Source organism: Haemorhous mexicanus, chromosome 2 (genome assembly GCF_027477595.1).
Source record: "Haemorhous mexicanus isolate bHaeMex1 chromosome 2, bHaeMex1.pri, whole genome shotgun sequence".
Lineage (NCBI taxonomy): Eukaryota > Metazoa > Chordata > Aves > Passeriformes > Fringillidae > Haemorhous > Haemorhous mexicanus.
In genome coordinates this window covers 114,524,356-114,547,891 of record NC_082342.1, presented here as the reverse complement: position 1 = coordinate 114,547,891, position 23,536 = coordinate 114,524,356, and the positions used below count along the sequence as shown (strand labels likewise).

The 23,536-nt window shown below is 47.4% G+C and overlaps 1 long non-coding RNA gene across 1 annotated transcript in view; it reads right to left on the bottom strand.

Annotated features, from left to right (window-relative positions):
* Positions 1–2,420: 2,420 nt before the first annotated feature.
* LOC132324031 (uncharacterized) overlaps positions 2,421–23,536 on the bottom strand; it is a 49,741-nt gene continuing 28,625 nt past the window's right edge. The window contains exons 2-5 of the long non-coding RNA XR_009485497.1: positions 17,574–17,954; positions 13,936–13,996; positions 4,371–4,539; positions 2,421–3,063 (exon numbers count right to left, since the gene is read on the bottom strand). This is a non-coding gene — a long non-coding RNA (uncharacterized LOC132324031). The remainder of the gene's footprint in view (positions 3,064–4,370; positions 4,540–13,935; positions 13,997–17,573; positions 17,955–23,536) is intronic.

Below are 23,536 nucleotides of genomic sequence, written 5' to 3'. Positions count from 1 at the left end.
GGAGGTATGCCAGCCTCCAGGACAGATCACAGAGGGAATCTGATCACAGTGCTGTGTCTGCTCTGGGGGGGTGTGACAAATCACAAAACAGGCGTGCAGGGTGACACCAGCACAATTAGTTTTCAAAACTCTCAGCGGTCACAGGGTGTACATACACAATTTTATCCAATTAACTAAAATTATTTTTGTGCATTGCGTGCCAGGGGTGTTTCTACAGCTCTGAGGGTGAAGACTGGAATGATCACTCTGGTTCAGCAGACTATTAGGGTTTGAAGCCCTGATTTAACAAGGCACTTCAACACAAGCATAAATTTAAACATTTGAGGAGTCCTGTTGTTGACAGTAGAACTACTTAGGTGCTTCAAGCTGAATAACTGCTCAAATGTTTTTCTGAACATGACAATGTTGAGCAAAGCAGCACAGATCTGGAGCTTTTACACCTCATGTCAGGCAGAGCAAACACCACTAATGAACACCAAGTCCCTGTCAAAAGGGTACCCTGCTCCTCCAGGGAAAAGGAAATTTTGAAGTGGTGCTGCTGTGTGGGAGCAAAGTCAGATCTGACTGTAATTCACTGCACATTTTTCCTTCCTGCAGAGACTGCCTCCCATCTCTTCTTTGGTAGCAGCTTTTTAGTAGAAACAAAACCCAAAAAAGTCACTCATAAACTAAGATCAAATTCTTTCAATTCTTGTGCAACTTCATTCAAATTACAGGCCACTGTGTGTTTGATCCCACTTAAGAGTTGGACTCATGATCCTATCCCTTCCACCTCAAAATATTCTGTGATTCTTGGGCTTCTGTGATTCTTAGGACATGTCCAAGATGGATTGATCCGCTGAGGAACCTTGGAGGCTGCAAAATCCAATGACAATTCATTTTTTGTTTCAACAGATTGAGTAGGAAGCCAGGGAGGGGCAGGGGTGGAACATTTCCATGGCTGATATTGCATCCATGAATCCAGCCCTTTGTTCAGCTGGGGGCTGCATGCTGACAAATGTGCTGCTTCCTGAAAGCCGTAACATCTTTGTCCTGTGTCCAGGTGCGGGAAGTAGGATCAGACTGGGGCAGCCTGTTTCAAAAAAGGGCTTGAGGGGTTTTTTTTTTAATCATTTTGAGATTAAGAAAGCAACCCAAAATCTCAAGACATGCATAAGATCAAAAGATCTCCAGCTCAAGAAAATGTTGGAGCCTCTTTTCATCCCCCAGCGAGCTATCTTTCTCCCCCACTGAAGCCTGCTTCAATCAGCTATTATCTATCCTTTTCCACAGACACTGCCTTGTTTATTCTTCCTGAAATCTTCATGAGCATCAGGTCTTCTGCAAGCCTCAGATGAGGTAGTTGTGTGTGTATTGAGATATGGTGTCAGCCTTCTCCTTGGCTGGACACGGGGCTGGTTCCGTGACACTCAGTTCGTCAGGAATGGTAATACCCTGAGTGCTGAGCTCTCACATATTGTCACTTTAGATCATTTCACCCTTGGATTGCCTCAAGACACAAGATAACACCCAGTCAGCCTCTCAGTTTCATGCAGCAGTTCCCAGTTTCAAAATCAATAGGAGGTAAGGGGAGGGTAGCTGTGTCCCATGGGATTTGACAGCTTGGTATTGAAGCACAGCACACACCTCTTAGCAAGAAATTGTGCTACTTGCCTTGAAATAAACTTTTTTTTTTTTTTTTTAATGTAGTGGTAGAGCTCAAAAATTTAAGGAAAAATACCTAGTGGGTGTTCTTTTAGAGAACAAAAGATTCTTTGAGGGTATTTTAAACAAGAATGGAGGAGCTTGGAAACAAAATACTGGATCACAAGTCTTAGACATGAGCTTAGACACTGCTCACAAAACTACTGAGGAAAGGCCGTTCTTGTCTCTCCACCTTGGTCTGATCATCCTCCCTGCAGAAAGCCACTTGTCTGACTTTCCTCCTGATTCAAACCTCATGAGCACTGCCCACAGCATTCTAGCAGGGTACCCAGCTGAGGTTTGAGATCTCCAGCACTTGGACCAACAAGTGTCTTCATTACTGCTTTTAAAGTCCTTTTTTAAATCTTTTCTCCTGTTATAATGGATGTTCAGGTGTTTTTTTCTGCTGAGTGCCATAGCTGTGCCAGGACATGAGAGCACAATTCTCTGGACCTCTTGGTGCCAGAGCTGCACCTGGCAGGGACTGACCAGATCCTGGTTATAATTTTTATTCCTAAATAAGCAGACAAAACTTGTAATATACCAAGTGTGTCATGCTCTGGAATTGTACTTTATCTGTTGAGCCATGATGGACCAAAGACTACTCCATGAAAAATAACAAGATGGTTTGGATATGTCAAAATTTCAACATTCCCTCTTTTTTTTTTTTTTTTTTTTTTTAATTAGGTCATAACTATTTCTCAAATTCAACTTGAAATGGAAAAAGATTTCCTTTGATCTGAAATTTCATTCCCCTTGAAATACACTTTTTTCTTTTCTTTTTTTTTTTTTTATCAGAAAGACAACAGGCCTCCAGAGAAGCAGCTAATAAGTTTTTACAGCTGTGGCTATTAAAGGACACAGCCACAGCCCAAGTAGGACCCAGCCCACAGTGAAGCCAGCACAAAGGCACTGAATTAAATGGGCCTTAGACAAGCATGGAGGTCTCTGCAGACAGCATATAACTGGATATCAGAAATAATATTTAACCAAGGTGAATCATTGCAAAAGATAAAAATCACACTCCTGCTTTGCCACCTAGCTGCTGGCCAGCCTTGGAGGATCAGACTCTGTTGTCAGAAAGCACTGGGCTGTAACTCCACTGCTCATCCAGGACACTGGTTATTCACCTGGGAAGGGACAGATGGGAATAGTTTCTTATCTTGCTGAGCAAGATTCTTCACAACAATGTCTGTGGTGAGTCTCAGCAGTCTTTGGGAGCACATGGGGTATCACTGTTCTGGTCTTAGGAGGATGAATGTTGGAGCAAAGGGGCCATTGTCTCCATCAGACCCAGCCTGTGCAGTGCCCTGTTCCACTCCTGTCCCAGCTCTGCTGTCAAGGGGCCATCTCCAGAGAAGAGCTGAACTTGCAGCATCCCTGGAAATCACAGAACCACAGAATGGATCAGTTGGGAGGGATCATCAGGGGTCATCTGGTCCCACCTCCCTTCTCAGGCAGGGCCATCCCTGAGCACACAGCACAGGATTGCGTCCAGATGTGCCTGGAGTATCTCCAGTGAGGGAGGTTCCACAGCCTCTCTGGACAATCAGTTCCAGTGCTTGATCACTGCACAGTGAAGGAATTCTTCCTCATGTTCAGGTGGAACTTCTGGCCATCAGTTCCTGCCCATTCCTCCTGCCCCATCGCTGGGCCCCATGGAGCAGAGCCTGGTCCATGCCCTGACCTCCGTGCACACACTGACAGACAGGGATGAGGGCCCCTCTCTGATATCTCCAGGCTGGACAGGCCCAGCTCCCTCAGCCTGTCCTCACTGAGATGCTTCAGTCCCCCCATCATCTTTGTCACCCTCCACTGGACCCAGTCCAGGAGCTCCATGTCTGTCCTGTCCTGCTGAGCCCAGAGCTGGACACAGCACTCCAGGTGATCCCCACCAGGGCTGAGCAGAGTGGCAGCATCCCCTCCCTGACCTGCTGGCAGTACTCTTCCTAATGCACCCCAGGATCCCATTGATCCTCTTGGCCCCAGGGACACGGTGCTGGCTCGGGGACAGCTCATTGTCCACCAGGACCCCCAGGTCCTTCTCCCCAGAGCTGCTTCCCAGCAGGTCAGTTCCAGCCTGTCCTGGTGCCTGGGATTGTTCTTCCCCAGTGCAGGACCCTGCATTTGCCCTTGCTGGATTTCAGGAGGTTCTCTGCCCATCTCTCCATCCTGTTGAGCTCCTTCCCAGGGCTGCAGGGCTCTCTGGGGTCCTGGCCCCTCCTCCCAGCCTTGTGTCACCAGAGAACTCACTGAGGAGGCATCTGCCCTCAGCCAAGTCCAGGGGCCCTCATCCCTGTCTGTCAGTGTTTGCAGGGAGGGTCAGGGCATGGACCAGGCTCTGCTCCGTGGGGCCCAGCAATGGGGCAGGAGGAATGGGCAGGAACTGATGCCCAGAAGTTCCACCTGAACATGAGGAAGAATTCCTTCACTGTGCAGTGACCAAGCACTGGAACTGATTGTCCAGAGAGGCTGTGGAGCCTCCCTCACTGGAGATATTCCAGACACATCTGGACACAATCCTGTGCTGTGTGCGCTGGGATGGCCCTGCCTGAGAAGGGAGGTGACACCAGTTTCTCTTCCCTCAGCCACCAACACCATCGCCCCATCACAGAAAGCCACCCAATTAGTCGGACATTATCATGCTCCCAGTGAAGCCCTGCTGGCTGTCCCAGTCCCCTCCTTACCTTCCACGTGTCTTAGCATTGTTTCCAGCAGGATCTGCTCCATGATCTTTCCAAGCACAGGGGTGACTCTGACTGCTCTGCATCACTTATTTTCCCTTCAGGAAGGTTGCCAAGACATCTTACTCCCACACAGCCATTGTCATTTCACTGGTCTTGAGCATGTCCGTTTCTGAGGTACAGTAAGAGTTAAATGTTGGAATTTCAGGACGGGACAGCTGCAGTGGGGGAGGATGCTCTGCTATGCAGGCACTTGCCATTAGATGTCTCCAGCCCCCTGGCCTTGGAAACAGAGGAGCCAAGCGTGACAATCGGTGGTAGCAGAAGGTGTAATTGGAAAGCTGGTCATTTATCCTCCTAGTTAGCAAGCAAGGGCTGGTGTGAGGTGTCCATTTGCTTGGGAAGGAGCTCTTGAACTGCAAACTAAACTTCTAAATCAAAGTTCTCTTTGACCTCTGGTGGACCTGGACTTTCTGAATGAAGCAGTCCAGTGCCCTGGTGGAAACAGAGAGTGGTGGAGCACATTCTGAGGTCAGAATGCTCTGCAAATTATGAACAGCAGCCTACAGAATTTGCTTCTCAATGGATGAGAAGGCTGCAGTTGTTTTTCTCCATTTAGTTTACTTATTTAAACAACACAATGGATTTTCCTTGTGTAATTAACAGGGATTTTTCAAAATAATAAATCTTCCACTTTCAAAAATACTTACCAAGCCAAGTAAAGCTAAGCAAAGCCAGCGTTATCTTAGTTTGGACTGGAACAGGATTTCAATATGGATCAGTTTGCTATTTCCATTTTCTATATGAGTAAAACAGCCCAGAGCAAAGTGAAATGACTTGCAATGGACACTGTGCAAGTTAATGGCAGAGTTGGATGCTCAGTCTGGTCAGTCTCTCTCTAATATTTCCAGGCAGCTGATCACAGAAGAGAATGACAAATGTCTTTGTGGTGGGCTCACTGAAAGTAATTAAGAATGGCAACACATGTTAAGATGAATTAAGATCTCAAAGGCAGCAACACAGATAGGAAAAACTGCAAAGCAGTGATTATATTTACTGTGATCACTTAGAGAAAACTCCTCTGAGCAGAAAGGTTTTGGTGAATTTGCCTCATGAACTTGCCTCAGGTGCTCAGCAAAACCTTGAGGGCCCAAAGCTGACTGGAAGAGTCAGAACAGCAGAACTAGACCAGCAGCAGACACTGGACGGGCTCCACCACCTCACACCACAAGTCTGTTTCCCCAAGAATGCCTGAAATGAGAGGTCTGGGAGTGGGAATAAGCCCATGGCAAAGGTCTGCTCTTTCCAGAAGGCTCTCCTGCTGCTCTGGCTGTGCCCAGGCAAAGGGAATTCTCACACCTGGACATTCATACTATGATGAGTCTGTACCATTTGCTTGGGCACCCCAGCCCAGCACAGAAGAGCCACAGGCACCAGCAACCCCCCTAAGGGCAGGTCCCTCATGGGCAGGCTCAGGCCAGTCCTGCTGTGTTTGGCTGCATCAGACTTTAATCACCAGCCATGAACAGCTGAAAGGCCACATAAATAAAGAAGATCTTCAAATTTTTCTGATAGTTACTGAACTTCTTTTAAAAAAAGTCAACAAAGACGAAGGAAGCAAATGCTAAATGTTTGAGATTTATGGTCTACATGATGACCTTCCTTTGAAAGAGTGTCAGTGTCATTCCCCTTGCTGGCTGAGTGCACACACACTGCCTCTGCAACAACCCCCAACCATTTCTTTCTAGTTTCACTTTTTCTCCACCCTGATTTATAAGAATGTGTCCTGTCCTCCTGTCTCAAGGAACACGTTGGACTTTTCAGTAAACATACACAATGCAGTTCCTTTTTTCCCAAGAGCCAAAAGGAAAAGGCTCCTCCAGACAAGATAAACAACCCACCCACCCATTCCCTCAAGCAAACACATCAGGGAAAAGATGACCAGCTTTGTGTTGTGCCCTGGAGGTTTCCAGCCTGATGTCTCCTGCAGTAGGGGGCTCTGTCAGGGCGGGCTGTCTCTTGAGAGTGCCCTGCCATGGGCCATCCCAGGCTGGGTCTGGGACTCTCAGACCCCCTCACCACGGAGACAGATGTTTTCCACCAGGGCAGTATAATGCCTGAAGAGCCAGGCATTACAGGCTGCTCTCCATGGCCTGCAGGAGCTGATCCTGTTCCTGTTGCACTGGTGTCAGGTGGTTTCTCTGGCTGATGGCTGAAACGTCTTTTAGACTAATAGCATGGCATGGTTTGGATTTAAAGAAAAAAAAATCCATTGACCTAGGGACCTTGAAACTTGTCAAATTTGTCTTACAACCTGACCCCAGGACCACTAAAGTCAGTTTAAAGTCCCCCTTTGATTCCACCAAACTTTAGATTGGCCCTTGGCAAATATTTCAATTAACCTTTGCCAGGTTCCATGTTTGTAATGAAATCTAAATTCATGTTAGTTTTGTGCAGCTCCCATTTCTATAACAAATGTTCTCCACTGCCTTGTTTCCAATAAAGAGATATCCTCAGGCCCTACAGCCTTAGATAAGAGATAAATCAGTGGCCACGTGGGACCTGTGTTTAGAAGGATGCCAGAGCAATGTCAGAAACCAGGTGGCTGTTTATCAGAAGATCCCAAAACCACTTTTCACCTCAGTCTGCTTATCCCTTTACCTCTGTAGAGGTACAGTCCTGTTATTGGAGTGCAGCACTGGCCTCACTGACCTGGTTACCTGAGGAGGGGGGAAAGAATTGCATGGAAGTAAGAAATGCCTCCAAGGCCAAAAACCAAGCAATGAGACACTCATCCAGGCTCAGACAGAGAAACAAGAGAACACAGGAGAACCGGGTGCCACCAGTCAAGGGGTAGAAGACAACTGTCTACATGGCAGCTCTTGAGCTGCAGAAAATGTGAGGTCATTCACACCAGCACAGACCTCTCTCATCTTCCACGAGGATGCAGAGATCTCAAATTATCCCACATTTGCCACCTCGCAAATCATCAGGGACAGTTGCCATGGATCAGCAGACACCTGATAACTTGTTACCCAGCAGTGAGTTCTTCATGTGTTCAAACTCGTGATCTCCATTGAGACTGAAAGGTGCTCTGCAATGTTTTGGAGTGTGCCAAGCTTTCTGTCTAGCACTCAAATGCTGTTTACCTCTCTTTGATGCCCCTTTATTGCTATTTATTTCTTAGAATACCTTCAAAATTGCAGCTCCTGCCATTTTTTTATTAACTGGAATTTCTTGTTATTCGCCTGCTGAGTGGAGTGATTATTTCAGAATACCCTTGGTGCTTGCCCCTCTCCTCACTGCAGCTTAAGGACTATCTTTTTGGAGGCTACTTTCTTTCTGGGATGGCTGTGTTTGGTGGTACCTCTGAGAGGGAATAAATTACTTCCAGATGGGCTGTGAAAACTGGTCCTTCAAAACACCAATATTAATCAGGCTCCAGCACTTGTCTTTTGTATTGCGGCTGCTTTCTCCCTCATCCCACCAGAACCAAGAGAGCTTAAATTAGCTTTCAAGGACACAAGTCCTACATCATTTTCACTTCCATTCAATTTTGTTTGCTTTCTGAACAGTGTTGGCTCAATAGCACCCTGGTATTCCCATCCAGTGCTTTCTCAAGATCAGTCTGCAGAGCACATCTTCTGATGACAACTTGGATTTTCGATTTGTCATCCACAAAGGGCTGTGATATGAAAGTAGTAACAAGCTTTGGTGCCTTCTAGAATAAAACCTTGCACAGGCAGAAGCCACAGGATGTGCCAGAGCAGAAAGGCAGGCTGGATAGTAGGGAGCATATGGGAGACCTGGAAAAATGGATTTGGAGCAAATGTAGCTTCCACGGCAACCAGAAGCAGTGTCAGGTCCTTGGGGTATGTTCTGCCAGGGAACCCTCTGATGATGATGAAGCTCAGATCTCACTGTCACAGAAGAGTTTCCTGAGGGCTGGAACAGTGTGGCACTTCAGTTGCCATCCTCACCCTTCTGCTTTGGAGTGCCATTTCAGTCCTGTGTGCCATGTTCAGCGTGGGTTTCCACAGAAGTAATTGTACATGCTAATAGTAAATGCCTCATGTTCTGCAGAGGGATGACTGAACACACTGAAATTCCTTGCTGAGGTGCAGTTTGGGTGCCTTTCTTTACCTGGCAGTCAACTGGTAAACTAGCACTGATATCAGCTGAACAAAAATTCTTTCCACTCAGAATTTAAAACCCCACCTCTTGAGGAGTGTGACAAATGTGGACTAAAAAGCCATCTTAGCTAGTAACACACTGCAAAAGATGGATTTAAGAAAAATATTATACTCTTTACCAACCCCAAGATAATTGTGTTGTGTTAGAGAATTCCTTTCAAGGAAAAAATTGGCTTGATGTAAGGCAAATCCTTATGTCTGACTCAGGGTGGTTAAAATAACAACAACAAAGCCCCTGTAAAGCAAGAACTGAAATAGAAGGACAAACAGGAGCAAAGGGCCAAAGCAAATGCAAAACATACAGAGCCTTGGAAAGTAGAAGAAAGCAGAAAAAGCCTATAAATACTTATGTCAATAAAACAAGCCACTGGTCCTCATTTAATTAGCAATTTTTATTAACAGTGGTTTGTTGACTTGTGCAGTGTTTACCTAGGGCCCACATAAAAAGCATTGCAGGAGACAGTGGCATTTTAATCCCCCTATTCCCAGTGTGGAAATGGAAGTGCTAAACTGGTCATTTGTGTCCATCAATAGATCAGGGGCAGAGAGATCACCAATCTTTGTATTTTCCTCGGGAGTCAGGACACAGGGGGGTACAGCCACGGGCCCAGCTGAGCTGCAGCTTGCAGAGAGGCAAGAGGTAAAACAACTTTGACAGATGTCATTTCATCTGTTGCACACGAATTCATAAGACCACAGCCAGCGAAACAACTGCTGGTTCCCAGATCCATCTCTTCCTGCCAGTGGTGCAGCAGGATACAAGCCCGAGGTCACATATTTTGTTTCCAATCTTTGAACTCAAAACCCGTTAATTATAAAGTCCTGTCTATATTTAAAATCTGGAATTCCATTCCAGCAAAGCAAATCTGCTGGAGATTTTAGGCTGGAGGTAAGGGGCCAGGACCCACCTCACCTGGTTTATTTACCAGTGTGCTGAGTAGTAGAGTGATATCTCTCTCTCTCTCTGTTGGCAAAACAGGAAACATGATCATTTATTTCAGCAGGTCCTTTCTAGAATTCAGAAAACATTGCTCTCTGCCCTATTTCTGCTCCCCTTAATCTAAGGTCAGGCAGGGGCTGAGCCACATCCAGAACTGTCTTTAAAGGTCAAAAAGAAGTGTTAGATGAGGCTGCTAAGAGTGACCCCGAGGGATCAGTGCACTGCTGGGGCTTGCTGGTCCCTCTCCACTCTTGCTAAGAGTGCTGTGCCTGCCCAAAAAAAGTCTGTGTTGCCAGGGACTCCCTGGTCACAGGGAGCTTGTGACACTGGCCATGGGTACAGGGCTTCCCCTCCATCCTCTCTGCCCCAGGTGAGCTGTGTAGGAGGTCAGCCAAAGCCACGTGTCCGGATGGTGTGGGAAGGGAGCAGGATGTTGTTTGCAGGGCTGGCCTGCACCCAGCAGTGGATCATCCCCGTTGCTGCTGCATCCTCAGCTGTGTGGACTGGAGGAATTAGTGCAGGGAAGGCTGGGGTGGCAGGAATGCAGCCTGGCTGGGCTACCTGCAACCCCTCATTAGTCAGACATTTCCAAGCCAGACGCCGGTGACTAAGTGGGTGTGGACTGAAATGCTCTTCCTGGTGAATGGGCTGGGCTCCAAGGGGCTGCCACGTGTCTGGGACAGCAGCCAGTCCCCTGCCTGGTGTGGGACAGCCCACTGGCAGGTCTGCTGGCACCTCACAGGGGGTTCTTGTGCCTGCCACATCCCAGCTCTCCTCCCATCACCCTCAGCATGCCGAGGTCTGTCTGTCCAGCCAAATCCAGCAAGGTTCCCTTGACACCTGCCTGCCCACCTGTGGCTCCTGGCTTTGCCCCAGGCTCACAGGTGGCACAGCCCTGGGATCCAAGGCTCTGGAGCCACCAGCACGGTTGTGCCTTCAGCCAGCCCAGAGCAGGCATCCATCCTTCACAGGGGCACCCCGTGCCTGATGCTGACATCTTTCCACTACCTCAAATAACACAGCTCTCACAGCTCAGCCCACTGCACTGGGCAATGAAAACAACTTTTTTTTCCATCTGACGGTTTCCTCAAGAATGAAGGAGACTGAGCTGTCCCTGGCTGCAGAAGCCAGAGTCAGAATTTCTGACTTGCTGCTGGGGCTGGGCTGGGTGTGAGGCATACCTGGTGGCTGATGGCATTAATGACCTTTACCTCCAGGAGCAGGGAGAGCAGGGATAACTCAGAAGAGGCTTTAATGGGTCGCCATAAATATAATGGGAGACTTGTAATCACATAATTATCTGTCTAATGCATCCATCCGTTGTACACACACTTCATTGATTACACACAAACACACACACACACGTAAGATAGATCTGCAATATGTATATATATATTTGTAAAATGCCTGACAGACAAATCATCCACGGATTGGAAGATTTATCCCACTTGTCACAGCTGTTCAGGCTGCTGTTTCCATTACAGCTATTCTTTTCCAGCTTGCCTAACTTTTTTCAATGTGGCACTTTTATGCTGGCATTTAAACGTTGTGTTTCAGCAGAGTCCAAAAGGAAAAATAGGAAGAGACCTCATTTGACCACTTTTACATTCACTGAAAATGAAAAATTACTTTTCTCACGTTATTGTGATAATAACAAACTCCTGTGCTCTGTCTGACTGATGATGAGACAATTTACCTGGCCGGCATTGTGATTCTCTCAGCAAAATAAAGCAAGAAACTTCTGTAACTCTCCCTGGTCCCAGCTGCCTCAGGGGAAAGGAAAGGGAAAAAAAGCAAATAAGACTATTTCCTTCCAAGGGAAGGAAAGAAAATGTATGCAAAAGAAAGAAACCTTTATGTCTGGTTTATTAGCACTATGTGTAAATATTCTCCAAGCTTGAAGCCTTTTCCTTCCTTCTTTTCAATAAGAAAGGTGGGTAGGGATTTTGTCTCCTTCCATGAGAAGACTTGAGCTGTTTCATTGTGGGTGGGGATGCCATTGCCCTGCTAACCCCCTGCTGCAATGCAGCATTGCCAGACAAACAGGAGAGCTGTGAGGGGTTGTGAGGACAGCGTGACACTAAGCTGAAAGTTTGAGACAGCACAGTTTCTAAAGGTTCATCTGTATATAAAAGGAAATAAACACTGATTTGGGTGATTACCAGTGTTACCAACACTGACAGAAAGATGTGGAAGTAGGGGTGCAAAGAGTTCCTCTCCCCCAGTGTGTGAGCTGGGCTGCTCTCTGTGCTGCCTTGAGCAGGAGCTGGAGCTCAGAGGGATGCTCAGCCTGCTCTGGAGAGCTTTAGGTCCAAAAGTTGTGCATGGGAAAAAACTGCAGGTGAGCCCATGGCCAAGATAACATTGTCTTAGAGCCTTAACTCTCACATTTCCCTCTCCTGTAGCCAAAAGCCAGAATTGCCAGGACAATAGCTGCAAGGCAGGAGATGTTGAGCCAAAGTTTGCTGAGGCTGAGCAAATATTTCTAACTTTGGGATCACTGTGTGTGTGTGTCCTGTGCTTTGCAATCCTCCCTGTGCAGCTGTGGCCAGTTGCTGATGAAGACAAGACAAGGGGTTAGAACAGAACAGAATAGAATATATAATTGAATATATTTCAATTGGAAGGGACCTGCAATGATGGTCTAGCCCAACTGCCTGACCAATTCAGATGGATCTCTGATATGACCTGTCACAGCAGGTCTTATTTTCTGACATGATATCTGTCAAATCTGGTTCCTCTCTGTTCAGGTATATTCCAGTATGCAAGGTGCCTGCCCAGTCCTTTTTAAACTACCTTGGAAAGGTGTGAAATTCCCCAAACTCCTCTGGGAAAAACAAGGTGATGTTACTGCTGCTGCCCCATGTACCAGGCAGTGCCTCCAGGACCAAGCTGGTGGCTGGCATCAGGAGGTTGGTCTTGCCATGAGGCTGCAGATGCTGAAAGCCAGGCTGAGGAAGAGGAGATCTGGGGGCTTTGAAGGCAGCATGGCATCAGTGCAGAAGGTTTGTGAGAGCTGAGGGTGGACAGATAGTGAGTTTGGGCTTTACTGTTGATTGCGAGCTGTTAGAGGATTGCCCTGATAAGAAAGAGGTTTCTGGTAAGCAGGAACAGATTGGATTTTTTATTTTTTTAAATAATTGGGCTTTCCTGACTTGAGCACATGTATCAATCTTTCCATGGTGTAAATTAGTCTTAGCTGGTGATTTAGACCTGCCAAAGGTCCCGTGCTGAAACAGTGCAGCCGAGGTGCAGCGATCACACAGCTCAGTGTGGCTGGATGGGATGGAACAGCTGCGTGGTCCTGGGGCTGGGATGGGCTGGAACAGCAGGGAGGAGGGCCAGCACTGGTCCCAGCAGGGCTTCTGCCCCTCCCGTGACACTGCTGTGTGTCTCTGGCATAAGAGCAGCATCATAAGGGAGGGTGCCACAGAGCTCCCAAACTGTGACCCTCTTCTGAAAGGGTGTCCCCTCCCCACCTGAGCTGTGGGCCATCAATCAGCCCTGCCAGCCCAGCCACACGCCCTGGCAGCTCCTGCGGGCTCCATCCGCTGGGGATGGGGCAGGGAGAGCCGGGGGTACCCCCGGGTGAGAGCCGGGACGTGCAGGAGCCTGATGCCAGCAGCCCCCCCTCCCTGGCTGTGGGATCTGGGAGTGCCCAGCAGCTTGCCTGGCATGCCCCGGTGCTGGCCACGTAGATAATCCCAGGGCAGGAGCCGTGCTTGAACTGCATGTGAACCGTAAATCCCCGCTCGGAAAGCCGAGGGCAGTTCCCGCTGGCGCGCCTGCTGCGGCCGCGCAGCCCGGCCCCGGCGCTGCCGCCCAGAGCAGCCGGCTCATTTAAATTGCTTTAGAAATGGGCCAAAGAACTCTGGCTCCAGCCTTCATCTGAGTAATAAATACACAATAAAGCAGCCTCGGTGGCGGAGGGAGGCCAAACAATCAACACTTCCAAAACGGGGAGGATGCTCTTGCTGAAAAGAGGTCGTCTTTTGTAATGTTTTAGCCCTTTTCTGCCCCTTTTAAGGATTTCTCCCGAAGGAGACGGAGTAGAGGCTATGTTTAGCCAGCTGTATGCCCAGATGGTCACAACACTTACGAACAACATCCCCTAGGAATAATTGTATTAAGTCTTCTTTGGATTTTATACTCTTGAGGGTTTTTTCGGTTTTTGGGTTTGGGTTAAAAAAAAAAAATTCTCTTGAATTAATGGTTTGGCACTTCTGCATTTGATTACTGTATTAAGAAACCAGCCAGTGCCTGACAGGCTTTTGTAACCAGCTCCAAATACAAGACATCACACAGAACTATGACTTCTTAATGAAAAGCTGGAAAGTGTATAATTGAGGCTGAGGTAGGGTGTGCTGACATGGCAGAAAGGATGTTTGAACCCTGCTATACCAGTATGCCCACATGGATTTAATTCCATACTCACCAGCCAGGTGAGGAGCTCCTCACACAGGGACAAGAAGAGCCATTGAAGAGTTTCCATCCTCCTGTTAAGCAGAGCACAAGGGAATGAATGTGTGCTCTATTTGGCTTGCAAATTTTACATCACCTATTGCATTTCCACTCACTTCTCTTTTTGGGGAGAGAGAAAGGAAAGCAACCAGAGAAGAGAAAGCAACCAAAGAAAAGAAAGCAACAAACAAGAGAGATCAATGAAGCATGGCAGAGCACTCTGCTGCACACACACTTTGCACCCACCTTGGGAGAAGGCAGGGAAGGGTACGGAGAGTGAGGGAATTAATGAAGGCAAAGCCACACTGTTCAGTTAAGGAATGTGCTGAGGGATGAGAGTGGTGGTGGGAACTAGCTAAAAACTTTCCAGGGAGACCATTTGGAAGGGTAGGTAAGTTTTAAAAGATGGCATGCACTTTCCTGGTGCATCCCAGTGGATCGTGAAGTGCTTGGCAGGAAAAAAAGCACTGCCCTCCTGTTAGCAAACTCCTGTCTGATAACACCCATTTTACAGACAGGGACACTGAGGCACAGAGAGGTTATTGCAAGGAGAAATTCACTTCTATTAGGGAAAGACAGATAACACCTGTAATTGCAGAGATCTGACCATAATAGCCAGGAGGCCCTTGCCCAAAAACTTACATTTCTATTTATTATTGCAGTGTTGGAAAAGCCATGAATAGAGACACAAAAAGGATCTGCAAAACATCCACCCCACACCAGGATCACCAAGAATTCTCTGCAACCCATCACAAACCATCATCAATGACCTGCAGCCATAAGTGTTATATTCAGTAAAAAGCAGCTGAAAAGGGCATGACTGGTGGTCTGGGTCCTTGTGATAGCAGGGAATGTATAAAATTGCTAAAACAGATGTGAACACTGCCTATTGCTCCAGTGAGATCTTGGACACCAAAGATGTCCTGCATGTAGTGCATGGGAAATTAGATCTGTGCTTCCCTGAAGCCATAGCAGCCTACAAAACATCACACCACAGGCAAAACCAGCTGTTCCTGGCCCAGGAGACCCCAGCAAAAGACAGCTGTCTGGTGTCAGAGGAACGGGAGCCTCGCTCTCTGCCTCATGTTTGGTAGCTGAACTCTGAGAAGCGGCTGCTGCAGGAGTGCCCAGGCTTGGCGTGAGCATGCCTCAGTCCCGAGAGGCTGCTCTGGCAGCTGGGAACAGCAAGACTGCAGCAGCAGCCTGTCAGTCCCTGCCATGGCCCTTGTTGGGATGCTGTGGGGGAGTTTGGCAGATGTGATTCCTGCACAGCCACTCCATTCCTCAAGACCCTGGTGGAATGGCTTTGCTGCCTCTCTCTGTTCCTGCACCCCTGCAGGCAGCTACAGCAAACCTCATAACTGAGGCTGCTGGCATTATCCTCCCACCACACACAGGATTCCTGTCTCTAAAACAGAGCAGGGATGAGATTAGCATCTTCTCCCTCTCTTGCTATGCCAGCTTTTGACAGACAGAGGGATGGGGGAGTAGAAAACGGGGTAAAGATAGAGCTGTGTGTTTTGATAGGAGTTGTCATTACCCTGATAGCAGTGAGGTTATGTGGGGACACAGTGGCTCTGACTTGCTGCATGCCACTGGCTGGAGGAAAGGGTGGCAGAGGAGCTCAGCATGGGGTGAAGGGGCTTTCCCTTAGCACAGACCATGGACTGCATGGGGACAACAAACCTCTGCCTCTGCTGGCACCATAAACATGAAATGCTCAAACCCCTGGAGACTCAGGTCACACGATTCATCCTACTGAATCCCACCGCCTGCAGGACCAGGCACAAACTTTAAGCCTGTTTAATGTATCATTCAGGAATGAAGCAGGTCACTTTTACTTGTCTTTTAGAAGACATGTTTTCATTGTATATGCTCCAAGTAGAGGCTGAAGATCCAGAAGCTATGGCCATGGAGTTTTGGCGTTCCCTCTCATCAGTTTGGTTAATTGCTCGTTTCATTTACTAGCTGGGTTTTTAACTTTCCTATGGATCACTTGGCTCTTGAAATTCCGTAAGCGCTGAAAGTCAGCAAATTTTGGGAAGTGTTCTCTGGAGGAAAGTCCTGGAACTTTTACAACAGGCATAATTTTCATTTGTGCAGGTTTAGTGCTCTCACAGAATAAATAAGCATTAACTATCCCACAACTGCGCCAAAATGCAGTCAGTTTGTGGCCTGCTGTGTGCTGCACTAGGAGCCTGAGCATTTTACTTTGCAGGCTAAATGCCTCTGTGAACAGAAATTGGGATCATTACTCAGGAGATACTTTCCAGATGAAACCTCACTCAAAAATAGCTATGCCTGAATTTAATACCTGTAATACCAAGACACTGGTATTTGCATTTAAACACTGACTTCAGTGTGAGGGAACTCATGTGGGAGAAAGGTGTATTTTTAACTAACCCTTCTAGCCACTGGGTGCCACTAGTGACTTGTTGGGTTGAGGGAAGGAAGAGCAGCTATCCTGAAACTTTAGGGGAGCAGCCCACACGTAAATCCTCACAATACATTAATACATAGGAAGTTGACCTTCAACTGATTCAATTTCCTTAAGAAGCATCCACCCTGTGTGTCTCTGATTTCCCTCTGTTCTAATTCCCCATGGCTGTATTTCAGTGCCAGGGTATCATTCAGGGTGCTGGGTCAGAGGCTGTGTGACCAGCTCTTGGAAAGCCTGATGAAGCAAGCTAAGCATTGAAGTTTATGCTTACATTTATGACAACTGAGCAGAGCCTTTGCAATCAGTGAAACTGCTCACGTCCTTACAGACAAGCACATATTTGACTGGATTAGTGCAAGAACTGACTGGAACTGAAGGCATGGCCAGCAAAGAAGCCCAGTGAGCTACTGCTCTTGCTGCTGGTTATCCTCTCCAAATTCATCCTTTGCAATGCAGATGCAATTCCAGACTCTCACATACGATACATATAATGACTGCTATTAGTTCTTAGCAGGGGGCAGGATCAGACCCCTGGGTTTAATGGTCTGCTTTCCATCTCTGTAATCCCCATCCCATCTCTCATTCTGCTTTTCACTTCAAAATTATTTTGCCTGCCTCGCCCTCCTCCATTCTTATTGTTTTGATGCTCCCTGCCACGATTTCTCCCAAGGCAGGATGGTGAGGCAGCTCATCTGCAACAGTCCATTTCCACAAATTGGCACATACAGGTGGAAATATGTACATGAGTTTATTCTACACCTGAAAACATACAGGGCAAAATAAACCCCTGGAATCTAGTTGAACACTGTACCTACAGAGAGAGCTCCGCTGTTTTATTATCTGATTTAAACCAGAGTGAATCAAGCTCTCTGTAGGGACAAGCCTTAACGAACCCGTAATTTGCACTTGTACACAAAACCCTACAAACCAGGCTGAAATAGAAACTGGGCCCTCAAATATAAAATCCAACAGAAGAACAGGTTTCTGGGGCCAATGAGCTTCTGTGTGTCAGCTGCCTCAGAGCAACAGCCTGGTGGCAAATGCCCTAAGCCAGTGGTACCTGCAGTGGGCATACCCTGTGTCTCCAGTGCGAGAGCAGGCACACCAGCACTGTATTGCCCTGGCTGATGTGCTGTAGATCACAATAAGAATGCCCACAGACCCCAGCTCACCTTCTTCTTTCTTTCCTCCAGTTCCAGGGCCATCCAAGTCCGGAGATGGCTCTGCTTGCCCTCCCTGTGGTCGCCCTGCCCTCGCTGCTGCTGCTCCCACGCTCCCCTCTGTATGTCACTCACACGTCTCTCCCCACTTAGAGCTGTCTTCTGCTTCCTGCTGCCAAGAACTGTCTCTATTTGAGACTCCATTTCCAACCCATGATTACCAGGAGCCTTCCTCTCATCTCATCTCGTGTCTCTTCAGCTCTTTCTCACTCTTCACTTCTTCATCTGCATTTTATTTTGGTCTGTGAGCGCGTGCTCTGGGGCAGGGAAGCCCCACACTCACTGCACTGCAGGGATGATGTGACAGCATGATCCTCACCGTGCAGAAGTGACCTGGAAAAAGAGGCACCTCATCATCTGAAGGCAGAACGGACAGTGTTGTGATGAATTTTTAACTGTTATCCCTGATTCCATGGTTGGGAATACTCCCATGCCTTCGAGATCAAGAGTGTGGGAGAAGAGGAGCAGAAGTGTCACACAGCTGCCTCGAGTCCCAGATGATCCACCCTGCTCTGGGCCACCTCCTAGCACGGGCTGGGGACCAGGCTTGGAGCAGCTGGGTGTGTCAGGCTGCAGAGGAGCACATTGATGGGAAGCTGTGAGTGCAGACAGGCTGCACAGCAGAGCGAAAAGGTTCCAGCCCAAGTTTCATTTTCCAGTAGCTGTACTGGGTAAAGAGGGCCAGGACACAGATGGGTAATGTGCACTGCTGAGGCCAAGTTCATGGACTGTGTTCAACTGCTCATACTCTCTGGGACTCTCTTTTTAATTAATAAAGATTTTTCTCCTTCAGACATTTTAAAAATTACTCAGATGGTTCCTTCGAGCTGCAGGTTTCACACGAGAGAAGGGTTGCAAGAAATCTCCATTTAATTAAATAAACATCTCTTTGAACAATGACCCTTCCCCAAAGCAGGAACCTCCTTGCCATCATTAGAGCCCCACATAAACTGTAGCAGTTAGCAGTCTGCTTCGGGATTACAGTGCTCCTAGCAAGAGAAATTGCTCCTGAGATCATTTAACCTCCCTGGGGAGATGACAGGAAGGAATTAATCTTCCGCTGCTAATCCGCCCTGTGCTGCTGGATCAAAAATTGGCATCGATGGGGGTGCCTGCACAGGGGAGCCTGCGGTGGCATTTACCATCCCTCCCACCTCCTCCTCCAACGCTGCTGAGGAAACAGGGGGCAGCTATTTCAGGAAGTCTGCGTAACGTACTATTAAACCATTTGTGCTGGCTGTGAAGGAGATTTGGTTTCTGGCACTCCCGTCCAGTCCTAACTGTGTCAGCAAGGTGAACGCTACAGAAGGGATTTCACTTTAGTCCCAGGAATCAGGCTGCTTGTGGGTTTTGTCACTACTTGACATCTATTTTATTTTATATCAATTTGGTTTATATTATCATTGTTATTATATTTGTTAGTGATTTATATGGATTATTCACCAGTGCCCAGGTACACCAGGTTTTATCCCCCAGAGCACTTGTAGGAAATAGAATGTGCTGGTGTGATCCTCTGCCCATGACAGCCTTTGTGTCAAAAGCAGTTCTGCCTAGAATGGAAACCTCCATTTTTATTTGTTTTTATTTGTTTTTTATTTTCCTGGTGAGTAAAACGGACCCAAGAAACAATTCAATATGTTTGTGAGCAGTCTGCGAGCAGAGAAGGGGTTCAGGTTTACAGAATTCAGGTGGGGCCAGTCCTGGAACAGGGACAATTCCTTGGGATACAGCACCCAGCCACACAGCGAGAATAGCAAGTAGTAAACGCCCTTAGCAACTGGCTTCTGGAAAAAAATTAATTTGCTAAAGAGCATCGGCACTAAGTCGCCTTGGAAGTTGTAAATCACAAGGCTGTACAAAGGGAAACCTGCTCCTGCACAGCCTGTGAGCAGAGACAGACTATTACCATGGATTCAACTATTCCTAACTAATAAGAACTTAATAGGAGTTCAGAAAATGCTAGGCTCATCCAAATCAAAGACCGAGCTCCTGCTGATGTTGGCAGAGGCAGGATGGGACCCAATGGGCAGATTTTTCACAGTAGAGGACAACAGCTTCCTTCTCCACAGCATTCAGGTTTTTAGCCCAGGACCAGCTGCCCCTTACAGACCTTGTGCTCCCACAGCTCCCACCTCAGCAGGCAGCAGGACCAAGGAGATCCAGCAGGATGCCCAGCTCAGGCCCTGGCACAGAAGGTGCTGTGGATAGAAAAGCCAAGCCCAGAGCAAGACAAAGCTGCAGGGAGGGCTCTCAGGAAGGCTCTCACCAGCTGGAGGAAGAGAGCAGCTCCTCAGGCTCTCAGGAAGGCTCTCACCAGCTGGGTGGTGTAGGAGCAAAGTCAGACCCTTCTATGGCTAAAACCAACCCTGACACAAGATCTTTTCTCCCCGACTGATCCAAACACTTGCAAAAGACAGGTTTTCTTTTCACTAGCAGCACACCACCAAATGGGATTTGCAACAAGGAGGTGTGAGGGATAACAGCCCATCCCTCATACCCAACAGAGCCTGCAGGCTTCTTTTGCTGCTTTCAAGTTTCCTGTGCATTAATCCCCACAATAACACACGATTACCAGAAAAACCTTAGGAAATAGGGGGCAGGGGGATATGGACACTTTTCAGAGAGAAAGGTATAAAAGGAAGCAAAAAACAATCACAGTGGAAAAACATAGGTTGTTTGCTCTTCCATTTTTCTGTCAAATGGTGATTAGAAGAGAAAATGTTCTTTCTGTACCAGTCAGAAAGGGAAGAAACATGTTCCATTTCTCTCAAAAAAAAAAAAAAAAAAAAAAAAAAAAAAAATTCCAGTGAAATAAGAGTGATGCTATTTCTCTAACTCAGAGAAGCAAAGCAGTCTCCAGGAGTCTGTGAAGGTGCCCTTGCAGTTATTGTGTTAAACACTGAAAAAAGCTTGTTTCCCAAACATGTAGGGTGGCACAGATGACTCCAGCAAGCTGCTTGTCAGTTCTTGGGTATCCCCAGCTACCCAAACCTGCCTCCTCCAGTGTCTCTAGCCTGCAATTTTGGAAAGTTTTCTGAAGGTTTGGAGAGTTTTTCTGAAACTTCTCCCCCATCTCTCTGACAATCACAAAATCACTAGGATAGAAAGGACCTTCAAGATCATCCAGTCCAACCCAGCCCAAACACCTCAACTAAACCCTGGCACTGAGTGCCACACACAATCTTTATTTAAACACATCCAGGGATGGTGACTCCACCACCTCCCCTGGCAGGCCATTCCAGAACTTTATCACCCTATCTGTAAGAAAACTTTTCCTGATGTCCAACCTATATTTCCCTTGGCACAGTTTAAGACTGTGTCTTCTGGTTCTGTCAGTGCTGCCTGGAGAAAGATCCCAACCCCACCTGAGCACAGCCACCTTTCAGGGAGTTGTAGAGAGGGATAAGGTCACCCCTGAGTCTCCTTTTCTCCAGGCTGAACACCCCCAGCTCCCTCAGGGGTTCCTCACAGAGTTTGTGTTCCCAGCCCCTCTCCAGCCTTGCTGCCTCCTCTGGATGTGCCCCAGCTTCCCAATGTCCTTCCCAAACTGAGGGGCCAGAACTGGACACAGCACTCCAGGTGTGCCCTCAGCAGTGCCCAGTGCAGGGGCAGAATGAGCTCCCTGCTCCTGCTGGCCACACTGTTCCTGATCCAGGCCAGGAGCCATTGGCCTTCTTGGCCACCAGGGCACTCTGCTGGCTCATGGCCAGTGGCTGTTGACCAGTACCCTCAGGTCCCTTTCTGCCTGGGCATTGTCCAGCCACACCATCCCCAGCCTGTAACATTGCAGGGGTTATTGTGGCCAAAATGCAGGACTTGGCACTTGGGCTTATTAAACTTCATCTTGTTAGACTCTGCTGATCCATCCAACCATTCCAAGTCCCTCTGCAGAGCCCTCCTACCTTCCAGAAGATGGACACATGCTCCCAGCTCAGTGCCATCTGCAAATTTACTAATGAAAGACCCAATGCCCTCATCCATGTCATCAATAAAAACATTGAACAGAACTGGCCCCAGCACAGACCACTGGGATGGCATTAAGCCTCAGCAGTGCTTGTCCTGGTGTGTCTTGCTCTGGCTGTACCCTCCAGATGTTGGTACTGGAGGAAACCAAGGTTCCCTCTGAATAAATCTTTTGACTTCTCTGCTCCACAATAGGAAGCTACAGGTAGGAAATGGGATATACAGAAATGCATTTGTGGATAACACAGATTTTTATGTTCTTTATTTCTGGTCTGGGATCATGGGCTATTGTATTCCTGAACAAATGATAGCTCAGATGACACAAACACAGGTTTCAGCTCACCTAACAAGTATGTTTCTAGTTCATCTCTTTCCCTCAGCATTTCTGCATTGTGATGCCTCTTTTTTTGTACAATGAACGTTTTCATTTAAACCAAAAATAATGTTTGGATGTGTTTAGGATAAACCTATTCTGCATTTTGTTTAGAGGAGAGCACATTTACCAATGCCAAGGCAAGTCCAAGCAGCCTCCTAATTCAGGAGCTGGGGGTAACAAGCTCTACAAAACTGGAGCATGTCACTGAATTTGTGGCATAGGCACAGACTGGAGCTGCCTGATCAATGTGCAGCCACGAACGGGGCAGAACTCACAAATGGCCATGTCACCCCTGTGGGCTCTGGCACCACAGGTCAGCAAGTCCCAGTGCCCAGCCATGGCCTGTATTGGTTTGTGGGTGCTGATGACATGCACCAAGCACAGTATGGTCTCATCTAATACCATGTCACACAAGGAGTCACTCAGGCTGGTGGCTGTAAAAGTCCTTTATCCCACCTGGCCCTTTGACAGACCATTCGTGTTCCCCATCTAACACAACATGGTTAAAAACAAGCAACCCAGTACAAAACATAAGCAGCTGCAGCAGAATATATATTTCATTTTTACATTAAAAACTACTTACAGTGATAGATGACAGCATGGAACAATCCAGAAACCAGCTGCCTAGATTATGCATTATATCAATATTTATTTTAATTCTAAAGAACAATAGTCTAGGGACTTTTACTAAAATAGACACTGCAAATAGTATCCTGATGGATTATTCTTCATTCCAAAGTAACTTTACTTGGACATCTCTGAATTCTGTTTGTCACTTGTTCTCTGTCAGTTTTTCAGCATGCTGAAAAAAGAAATGATAGAATAAAAATAGAGCTAACTGTGTAACTGAGGTGAGAATAATCTTCCCTGGCAATACAATGCAATTGGTCTCCGATTGTAATTACTGCCTTTCTCATGCTCTAACAATAGGTCTGAAATGGTGTTTTGGGGATACAGGGCTTCCCTTCACAGAGCCATTGCCGTGTGATTCCCTCTGTCGAGTGGCCGTGCTTCTTCCCTGCCCCCCTTAAACCTTTCCCAGGACCAAACAGCCTCAGCAAATACCACACACGTGCAGCAGGCTGTGATGTGCAGAAGGAATCAGCTCAGCACATAACCTGAGCTGAGGCTCTGCCAGCACTGCCAATGGCACAAACTCAGCTGGGAGCAGAGGGAGCCAGTGCTGGGCAGGGGGAGCAGCCAGAGCCCCCTGAGCACAGGAGCTTGGGCTGCCTCTGCAGTGACCTGGGGTAGCAGTTCCTTGAGGCCACTTCTTTCACAACAGACAGGGACTCAACATTCAGAAGCCTCAAAGACCATAAATAAGGACATTTTGCTGTATCACTAATCTACAAGATTTTTCTGCTGCTCTTCCCTTGCAGAGCCAGAGGTGAAGCAGCATAGGAAACACAATTCAGGGGTTATCAAAAAGGAACACGGACAATTTTCGCTCCTTGAAAATGTGTTTATGTTTTTGTGTCATCTTCAATGCATAATTGCTCTTTTTGGTGGGCAGCATGACTAAAATGCAGCATTCATGTCTATTAGAAATTGGAAACAGCAAGCTATTTCTTTG